Here is an 11,267-nt window from a genome sequence, read left to right on the forward strand (position 1 = left end):
TGAAAAGCTTACCCCTAAGCTTTTTTATTTGGAGCTGCATGCGGATGAGCCTAATGTCCCTTAGAATAAATTCATTTGGGGTCCCTATATTCCCCCTACATGATCCGCCACCTGATGGAAACTGCTTCACAATCGCCTTGCAACGCAAACAGTTCTGCAGAGTCCGGGTCTATAGCTTGCTTCGCGCTGTGAACTCTGTAAGAAGATTATGAATCCACGGAGCACTCTTTCCTTCGATGTGAATTCTCCAAGGCTCTTTGGGAACACATCAGACGTCTGTTTGCTTATCTAGTTGTCACTGGGGACTGCTTTAGCGGCTTTATTCAGAGTTGCCTTACTTTAAGGTTGGGAAACAGGTACCAAATTTATGGTCTATAATACAACTATCCTAAGTGGCGTCTAGATCATCTGGAACTCCCGCAACTCTGCTATATTCGAATCAAAGCTCCCTTCAATCCAAAATGCCATAGTACACCTACACTGCCTTATTCGTGAAACAGACAGACTTTCCTCAGGTTATAGTAATAGCTCCGACTACTCCACTCTGTCGCGGCTCAGATTGCATCAGCGTCTTCCTGACCCTCTACGGTCTGTTCTGGTTCATTGGTCTCCACCTCCTCCTAATTTTATCAAAGTTAATACAGATGGTTCGGTCCAAGGGAACACTGGGACTGCTGGGACAGGAGGCATATTTCGCACCCACCGAGGTTTCTCGAGAGGCTGTTTCTCAATGCCAACCAGTCCGGCATCTGCCCACACAGCCGAGCTCTAGGTGGTTATTTTTGCAATTGACATTGCGTGGGAAAAGGGCTGGACTAACTTATCGGTGGAAGCGTACTCTATGTACGTCATCAACCTGCTCAAATAACGCTCGGAAGAGGTTCCTTGGCGCCTTAAATAGGCATGGCTCAAATGCATGCGACAAAGCTCAGAGATGCAAACTGCCACTACACACATTTACAGGGAAGGGAACCAGGCGGCTGATGCGCTCGCTCGGGCCGGTTCTGTGTCTAACGGCTTACTATGGTGGCCTTCGGCTCCATCTTTTTGTTATCACTTCTTTATTTCTGATTTAAGTAGGATTGCTCATTTTCGATTTTTCTAATTTCTCCCTCTGCTTGTATTGTCAACTATTTTTCCATTTATTTAATTCTTTCGGGTTTACGTGTAAGGCATTGGAGGTACCGTTGCATCGTCCCAATTTCCATTAAAAAAACTTAGTTGTGACAAACAACATGCACTTGTTGTAGTTATATTTTATACTCTTTAATATGTAATTACTAATTAGTAATAAACAACCTTTTGTGTATATATCAATTACCAGTGAATAATTTATATATATTTTTTATAAATTTCATCTAAGGATTATTGTTTTTTTACAAGAACAAACCATGCTATAGGATCAAGATTCCTTCCAAACATCATCATTACACTTCTCAAAAATATAACTCGAAATTGTAACATATTAAATGAATGTGTTGTTTATTTTGGCGGAATGTATGTTGTGAAAAGTCATTTTTTCACAAAAAAAAAAAAAAAAAAAAAAACGCACAGTTTAGCAGAAATCTAAGAAATAATAAATTTGTAGTACATATTTGTTGTGATCATAAAGCTAAACTAAATGAAAAAGAGTTCAATTTCAAGTACTAAAGCGTAAAAAGTAAAATAAAGAAAATTAAGAATCAGAGAAAGGACAAGTATGCTGCTACATGTAATGCCAGGGCAGGCTCAGGAACTCACCGTACTGTTTAGCATCTATCAACACCTGACGTGTCATTATTTTATTGGCAGACCAGAACCACTGTGCAGTTGACCATTATTTATTATCCTTTTATAAAGCTTATATTATTCTGCAGAAAGAAGATAAAGAAAAGATGGATTCTTTTATGGGATAAGCTGAAATTTTGCTGCTAATAGTTTTTTTTTTTCTTTGAGAGATGTAGATTTAGGTTTAATATATAGAATAATTGTCATGATCAATTTTATTTTTACATAACAGTTGGTTTACTATTATTTAACATGTTATTTAATTATTAAATTAGGTTTTATAAACATCAATTATATCTAAAATGTTTACCCTATTATTTACACAGTTATAAATAGAATACTAAAACGATAATATTTAAGTTTAACAAATATAAGTTAATCATAAAATAATACATAAAATATTTATTGTGTCATTAAAATAGATATAAACAACTCGTAAAGATACACATAACTTTTTTATTTAATCCACAAACCTGTTGGGAAGATCCAATGTGATAATTAATAACTGTCAGTCTGTCAAATCAGACGGTTCAATTTTTCTATTGTGTAAGGGTAAAACTGAACTTTCTTAACTATGTTAGGGGTAAATTGTATCATTTTATACGTTAAGTGTAAATCTGCACTTCTAGAAAAAGTAGGGGCGAAATTGAACCTTATCCCTTGTTTAGTAGGTAATTACATCCATCACCACTAAATTTTGCTCTTTTTAACATTATGGCTACTGAACTTCAATTCTTAATGATATGACCACTCAACTTTATACTTCTCAATTTTAACTAAATCCTCAAAGTGATTGTTAACGACATCAAAATGAAAATCTTAAGAATTAAAGTTATTCAGAACAACATTTACCATGAAACCAAATTTTATTTTCCAAAATCACATTTTTTAGCTTTCTTTCTTTAAAAAGTCACTGTCTTTGTCCTAACCAAACAACATTTAAATGACCTCAAAACAAAAAAATTCAACAATTAAAGTTCCTTAGAATATGTTGGCGATATTTACGAAATATCCCAATTTTCAACATTGATACGCATTTGCAGGGATTAAAAATGGTAAAAATAATGTGGGATTGCCAAAAAAGCTAATTCTCAAAGGGTAAAATGGTAATTGAATAAAATAAATAAATATAGTGCGCCTAAATTACTTGAATTCTAAACGAACATCGATTGCCGACCGTTACAAAGACTGGAAATAAAAACAACACTCTTGGGTCCCGATGTTACTTGACAGGTCGGTCGGAAAAATAATTTTTTAAGATAAGTACCAAAAATAAAAGCAATAAAACGACACAAAAATATAAATTTTTTAATTTTCTTTTATATTTTTATTGATTTTGTAAATATTTTTCAATGTTTTTTTTTATTACAAATAAGAATAAAGCATGAAAATTACAACTTAAAAAATAATAACTTTAAAACTAGAAATATTAATAAGTCGTAAAAAACAATATGTACGTGATTAAATAAAATTAACCAATCTCTATGACGTTGTTCGGATGTGTGAAAACGAGGACTGGAACTCTGGAAACTAGTCTCGGAGGTTGTTGCGTTGTCCGGGTAATTCTGGGCGAATTTGGGGCGTTTGAGAGAGATCAAGGACTTAAGCAAAAAATTACCACTTAATTAATAAATCAGTGGCACTTTGTGAAACAAAAATAGTGATTTCATGGGACTTTCTGGCTCGATTTTGGAGCTGTAGAGGTCAGGTTGGAACGAAACGATGGGAGCTGAGAGAGATCAAGGATTTAAGCAGAAATTTACCACTTAACTAATAAATCAGTGGCACTTTCTGAAACAAAAATAGTGATTTCATGGACTTTTTGGCTCGATTTCAGAGCTGTAGAGGTCAGGTTGGAACGAAACGAATGCTAGTATTTAAAGTTGGTGTGCAATGGAATGGTCTGAAACTGAAAATTCAGAAAAACGTCGAGTAACGGAGTCGGAATAAATTATTAAAATTGGCTCGAATAGAATAGTTGTTTGATGGTTGAAAAACCAAAAGCTTGATTCTGTTTCGTGGAGGGTGCTTTAAGGATGATTAAGAAGGCTATAAGGGGTCGTTTTTTACGAAATAAAAATTAAGAATTCGAGAATTGATGTCAATAAGGAGATTAAGATTAATTTGGAATAAAATGATCGGCTAACGAACTTGAAATAAAATTTGGAAAACGGCTCACCAGAAAAGTTATTTAATGAATTTTTCAATAATGATAAATTCAAAAGCTTATTTCTGAGTATTTTTAATTTATTGAGATCAATAAAAAGCCGCTAAACATTATTTAGAATAAGTGTGTAAACCAAGAATGACTCGAAAATTGGGTTTCGGTGATATCTGTTTCACGGAAAATGCTTAAAGCTGCAAAGGAAGATAATAATGGTGAAATTTGATCTAGACTAAGAGAGCTTGAATTGAGGATTGGGTAAGGATCTTACTGACTTCACTAAGAGATTGCATAAAACGATTTGGGAATTGATTGAGTAAAGTAAGAAAATTTCAGATTTGAAGTTTCTGAAAATTGGAAGCTTTGTTGAAGAACTTGAGATTGAAGAACAAATTCTGAAAATTGAGAGCTTGCTTAAACTAATTAGATGCTAAAAAACGATTTCTACGAACCTAATGATTGATAAAATGGCCGATTTTGGCAAGTAATTTGATAGACAAATTGATTTGTTGTGTGTTTGATTGATTTGAGTGGGAGTTGAGAATGAAGGAATTAAGTTCAATTTATAGGTTTTTGAGCAACAAATTTTATATAAGTGATCCTTAAATTTCTCATCCATGATTCTCATTACCTTCCCATAAGTTAAGAAAGAACATGTGTGAGTTGGAAGCTAGAAAAATTGGAGTTGAGGCCATGAAACACGTTCTTGAGATTTGTAGACAAGTTCAAACCCGTTTTTCCAACACTAGTGCTCTTTGAAAAATTTTACCAACTTCGTTACAGCTCCGTTTTGCTCTGTTTTTTACGTTCCGGAAAGCTAACATCTCGAAATTTCTGAGAAAAATACTGACCATCCGATATTTTGCTATTTCGGGGGTCTGTTTTCGTTGTCAAAGTTGCTAGACCGTCCTGTTTTTTATGATTTCTTTTTTTTTTTTTGTTTTCTTTTTCGATAATAATCTTTGATATTATTTTTTTATTTTTTATCACATTTTTATTTTGTTGAGAGATAAATTTAATTAAATAAAATAACTAGAGTAAAAATATAATCTATATTAAAAATATAAAAATTAAATTACCCTCCAACAGAATATTATTAACTTTTTAAATTTTTTATTTTAAAACTATCGATGATCGTTTTGAGACATCGAACGGTCTAAGAAATGTCAAATTTAATGACCATACCGTAAAATTGATGTTAAAAATCGATGTTGAATGGTTATAATGTTAAAAAAACAAAGTTTGGCCTAATTTACCCTTTGTTTAATTTAGTGGGAAAATGTTATAGCCATTAATAATTTGCCACGTCAAATGATATGTACAAGTGTCAGATTATGAACCACAGAAGTTAATGTTAAAGCGGACGCGTAGGTATATTGGGAAGCAGCTGATTATGACACAAAATCAATCAAAAGAAAATAAATAAAAGTAATTAAAATTATCGTTATATTTTTCTGTAAAAGAAAGTACTAAAAAACAGGCTTTTGTACGAACGAGCTTCGGCAGCTGACTTAAGCTGAACCACCTGACGTTTTTTGTACTTTATTTATCTTCCTCTTGGCCAAGGAATAGTACTTTTGTTTTTGTTTTTATTTCCTTTTTATCATTTAAATAATCCAATTACTATTTAATCCTTAAATAAAGTCCTACATAGTCAGACTGCCTTTTTCAGACCTATTATTATTTAATTCATTTTTCTGATATAAATTTAAAGAATTTTGACAAACTTTATGGAGATTTAACCCACAACAACCTTTCACTACTTCTTGGAATGTATCACGGGGAGCATCTTCATCTTGTGTCCACAGTCTGACTATAATTTATATTCCATAAAAAATATCTATAATTTATATTTGTGAATAAAAGTTCAATGTCTCGTTTAAATACATTTCAGTATAGATAACGTCGAGATTTGCTAATGGTGTTATCAACCGTGAGTAACGGATAAATACAGTGAAAAACAGAAACTTAAAGAGTCCCCGATAAGATAGATGAACCTGCATAAGATAGATGCGCCTTCGATGACTCATGGCAAGAGATACGCCTAAGGAACCTTGTCTCGAGAGATTTGCAGAATGTTTTGTCTGTCGAGATCCGTGTGAAAGATTGGGTAAGAGATTCGCCAGAAATCGGTAGAAAGAAAATAAGGATAAAAGATGTATATTGTCACGTCATTGTACCTCTTGATATGCAGATTTCTGGTGACATGGTCATTCCTTCTAGGAGGAATAATGACAGTATAGGAGTAACGACAAATTAGGAGAACGGCCCAATTAACACTAGCATATTACGAGAGAGTTTATATACACCTGTTAGGGCATCTTTAGAGTTAAGTCAACAACATTCTCCTCAATACTTTTCAATACCTATTAATCATTCGTTATACTATTGACTTTATCATGAGAGGTACCACAGTCGAACCCCACTAGTAGATCCAACAACAGATGAGATGTTATCAATTAATTTATAATTTACACCACTTTAAATTTGTAAAACTAAATTAATATTTTAATCTAAAATACTTATTACTTTTATTATAAACTTGATTTATAATATTGATAAATATAGAAATTTCTTTGGCCGGAATACAATCCATGTGAGACGTTGTTGGGATCGACGGGGGATATCTCGATGCCACAGTCATTATACTATTTGAGAATAATAAGAATAATCTCAAGAATGCTTTAGAGCTAGTAAGTGTACCTTTGGCTTCTTTTCTTTGAGTATTTATATAGGTTTTTGCAATCCTTTATCATTAAAGAAGAAGGAACTGAACAATTGTACATTTAATATTCATTCAATACCTTTCAATAGTTATGTAGTCGTCTTCATTTATAGGAGACGTTTATGCAGTTACACCATCAGGCATCACCATAACTACCATAAGATACGATGACGGATCATGGATCACCTCTATGAGATATCCAGTTCCCTTGTGGATCCTGGTGTATCTGTCTGGCATATCATCGCTGGCGTATCCGCCTGGTTATTACATGTGGTTGGTTATAGTGCTGGAGAATCCTCTATTATTTATTTTAGGGTAATTAATTTATTAGTCCCTATATTTTAATAAAACACACTGTTTAGTCCCTGTATTTTTAAAAACACATGGTAAGGTCCCTAACTTTTTTCTCAGTGAACTGTTTAGTCCTTCCGTTTATTTGTTAGATTTTTTACCGTTTATGACTTCAGAAATGACTAAATTATCCTTTACTATTTACCTTCAAACTTCAGAAGAGGAAATCCAATTTAAAAGAAAAAGCTATTTGTATGGAGAACAAGAAAAAGAACAGACCCAATGCTTACGAATTTGAACGATTAAGAAGAAAATCAAGAATAAGAACACTCAAAGTTAATTTCAGATGCATTAGAGTTTAAAGGAAAGGAAAATAAAGGAAAAGAACGCAAACTCAAATTGACTAACAGAATCTTCATGAAAGTCTAATGGCAAGGGCTAAACAGTTCACCGAGAAAAACGTTAGGGACTAAACAGTTCACCGAGAAAAACGTTAGGGACTAAACAGTTCACTGAGAAAAAGTTAGAGACCTTACCATGTGTTTTTGAAAATATAGGGACTAAACAGTGTATTTTGTTAAAATATAGGGACTGATAAATTAATTACCCTTTATTTTATTACAATTTTACTCCTTGGATATCATTTCGGATGTTATCAAAAGTCCCCCTAAAAGGTCAGGAAATCCCTTTAGGGCTATTTGTCTCCTTAGGGTGTTGAGGGCGCTTATTACCCTATCAGGCGTGACTTCCCCATACAGACCAGATGTGGCCACATCACTCATTGCACTTCGATTCTCGAGTTTTTTAGCGTTGGTTCCGTATAAAGGGCACCTTTTTTCATTCTAGCACATTTCTTGTCATCTCTCTCTCTTTCTCGCGTATTCTACCTGGAGATTTTGTTGATGTTCATCCTGCGATTTTTCTTTCCATTTGCTTCCTTCTTGCTTATGTTGCCATGTACGTTTTCCTTACCTTCCTTACTTCTTTTCTGGTAATTTTTAATTTCGATTTGTCTGTTGTGATTACGTTTTGGGTTTCCTTAATTGTTGGATTTTTCCTTAGTATGAGTAACGAAGTTACTCACAAGTTGTGGGGGAGAACTTAAGGACACTCAATCTGACCCATGAATCCTTATTGAACCTAGTGCCAATCATGTCTCTAGTGAGGGGAAAAGGCCAATATGTGAGTACCAAAGAAAAAAGGACCAAAGTCCCCAAAAATTGAGGCTACTCTTTCAACCGTTACCCACACCATAATTGATGTGCTACAGGACTTACACCCATGGCTGAAAGATTTGGAATGTTTAATTCCTAAGCCTGAGCAACGTGGTGCACGTCCGCCACGAGGTTGTTTTATTATTTACGTTAGTCACATCGATATGGGTTTTAAGTATCCACTTCCTGAGGTGATTAGGGATATCTTGCGATCATTCAACATTCCCCTTAGTCAACTCCACCCAAGTGGTTGGATGGACACCCTTTGTGATGCTTATCTAGCGAATGGATTAAGCATAGCCTTTACTTCCTCGATCTTTCGTGCACTACATTTGCTATCTCGACAGTAGTCTGAAGATCATGTGACCTTTATAAAGAAGAAATTTTATGGCCCTTTCAGTTCAAAGACATCGAACATTCACGGCTCTAGAAACGTCTTTTTTTCATCAATGAAGTAGAAGGCATACCTCTTGGGTTTGTTAATTTTTAGAACTATAATCCCAAGTCTAAATGGCGTGGGTTAAGTTATCGGTCGAATCTTGAGGAAGCGAAGGTCATGACATCACTTCAATCAGTTGCTCAAGAATTCTGGTCCTACGGAGAGGTTTTAGAGTTTATCCGGGCAGATATTTCCTTGGACGTAATTCATGATGACAACATTCATTATAACACCTATAGCGCTCTTGTAAGAGATAATAACTTTTTTATCCCATGCTTCCTAATGGATGTTTTGTTTATCCCTTAGCAAGGGAAAAGCTAATTCAGATTCTATCTATACAGAGCAATAAAGAGCCATGAAGGCAGTGAAGGCGTTGAAAAAATGCCCTATTGAAGAGGTTGAGGAGGGCACACCTCTCGCCAAGAAATATAAATCCACTTATTTGGTCATTGCGGATGAGGGGTAGGTGGATCAGCTCCTAGATCTCTCAACCCTCCAAGCAGATCGCAGATGCCTCCTATTTTGCAACTTATCCCCGTAAGATCCGTTCTTCACAATGTTTCTTTTCTTTTTATATGCACCTTTTGAATATCCTTTTGTTTTGACATCAAGTGAAGCCGCGTTTATAACGGTACTAGGTTGGAGCATATGGTCCTAACACGAAACTATTGGATACCAAGGTGGTGGATGAAATCTACGAGACTATTGGATATCTTCCAATAGTGGTGGAAGACAAGAAAAAATATTCGCCAATGAGTCACGTCAATCAAGCTTTAAAAAAGTCTCTTGTGGTAAGTCTTTGTGGCTCTTTATTGATCTTTTTTGTATGATACAGTCATTTCAATGTTTTTAACTTGTTTTTGTAGGCCTTTCACCATCTTTATACTATGAGGTCTGTATTTGTCGAAGATGTGGCTAACAAATCGAACCTCTAGACTCTAAAAACGGATATAGCGAAGGAGCAAGCGAGCCATCAAGCAATTGCAATCTCAAGAAGAAAAGAATAATGCTTTGAATTTTATGATGGCGGCTTTAGAGAAAAAGGTGTCGGACCTATCCAACCAGTTGGTGGATCAGGAAGAACTTTGTGCCATTCGATTCATCTTTTTTAGTGAAAGGCTCGATGTCGCTTATAGAAGAGATCATCCAGGAGTCGCCCTCCAGGAGTCCGAGGTGGACATCCCTTCGGAAGCTGAAGCTCGAAGATACGATTCATTAAAGGGTCATGCATCCGTCATTGAGGCTGAAATCTTTGGTATCCCTCTACCTATAACTGAAGACGCCCGAGCCGAAGACTTGCTTGGAGGTGAAGAGGAGATTGCGCCTAAGGATGGGGCTCCAACGGGGGAGCCATACATTTTTGTTGATGTAATAGTGGATCCTCCTATTGAGTAGCATTTTGTAATATTTTGTTTGTAATTCTTTGATACATTTGTTTTTATTTTTATGAATGCGGATATTTTCAATCCGTTAATCATTTGTTTTTCAAGTAGAGAGTATATTCGTAGGTGGCCAACCTTATATCTCTAACATATTTTTTTGTTTGCAAACTTACAATTCTTCCTTTTTTTGAGGAAGATTCGCGAGCTAAGGCTTTTTTATTTTCCTATCTTTAAAGGAATAGATCCGCCAATTAAGGCTTTGTTATTTTCCTATCTTTAGGGAAAATAGATTCGCCAATTAAGGCTTTTGTTATTTTCCTATCTTTGAGGAAAATAGATTCGCCAATTAAGGTTTTGTTATTTTTCTATCTTTGAGGAAAGTAGATTCACCAATTAAGGCTTTGTTATTTTCCTCTCTTTGAGGAAAATGGATTCGCCAATTAAGGCTTTGTTACCCATCCATTTGAAGGGTTATTTGAAATATTTATGTTTCAACAAAATAATGTAATATATAGGCGTCACAAGATTCAGATGTATAAACAGATATTTTATTTAATAATATAACTTGGATACATTGGAGATACATCATAAGAGCCTCCTTAAAATCTTAGTAAGAAAAACCCTGTGGGAAAACTTTACTTAAGGAAAAAGAGTGGTCAAGGCTTTATTTATGGTGATTACTTCCATGTCAGCTAGTTTGAAGGTGGCGGGTCCTATCTTGACTTGGATCCGATATGGACCTATCCAAGTGACTCCCAAGTTGCCTTTTCCTTCTGCTGACTGGATTTTATCCGCCTTTCATAACACCAGATCCCTTTCATTCATATCTACTTATTTTGCATGTTTGTTGTGATATGTTGCAATCCGCTGTTTATAAGCTGCCATGCGGATGTAGGCCTTGTCTCTTTTCTCCTCTAAGTTGTCTAATCCCTATCTTAAGTTCATTTTATTATGTTCCTCACAGAAATAGAAGGTCCAATCATTAGGTGAACCAATTCCCACAGGGATGACAGCTTCCACTCCATAAGTAAGGGCAAACAGAGTTTCACCAGTTGCAGTTTTAGGAGATGTTCGATACAACCACAATATGTTCATTAGCTCATCCGCCCAGTTTTTCTTCTTATCACCCAATCTTTTTTTTAATCCCTTTGATGATAGTTTGGTTGGTGACTTCCATTATACTGTTTGATTAGGGATAGTAGACAGATGCGAAATCTATTTTTAATAGCCCATCCTTCACAAAAGCTTTTGAACTCAACACAATTGAACTGAGTCCCATTGTTAG

This window comes from Euphorbia lathyris, chromosome 1 (assembly GCF_963576675.1).
Source record: "Euphorbia lathyris chromosome 1, ddEupLath1.1, whole genome shotgun sequence".
In the NCBI taxonomy this organism is placed as follows: Eukaryota; Viridiplantae; Streptophyta; class Magnoliopsida; order Malpighiales; family Euphorbiaceae; genus Euphorbia; species Euphorbia lathyris.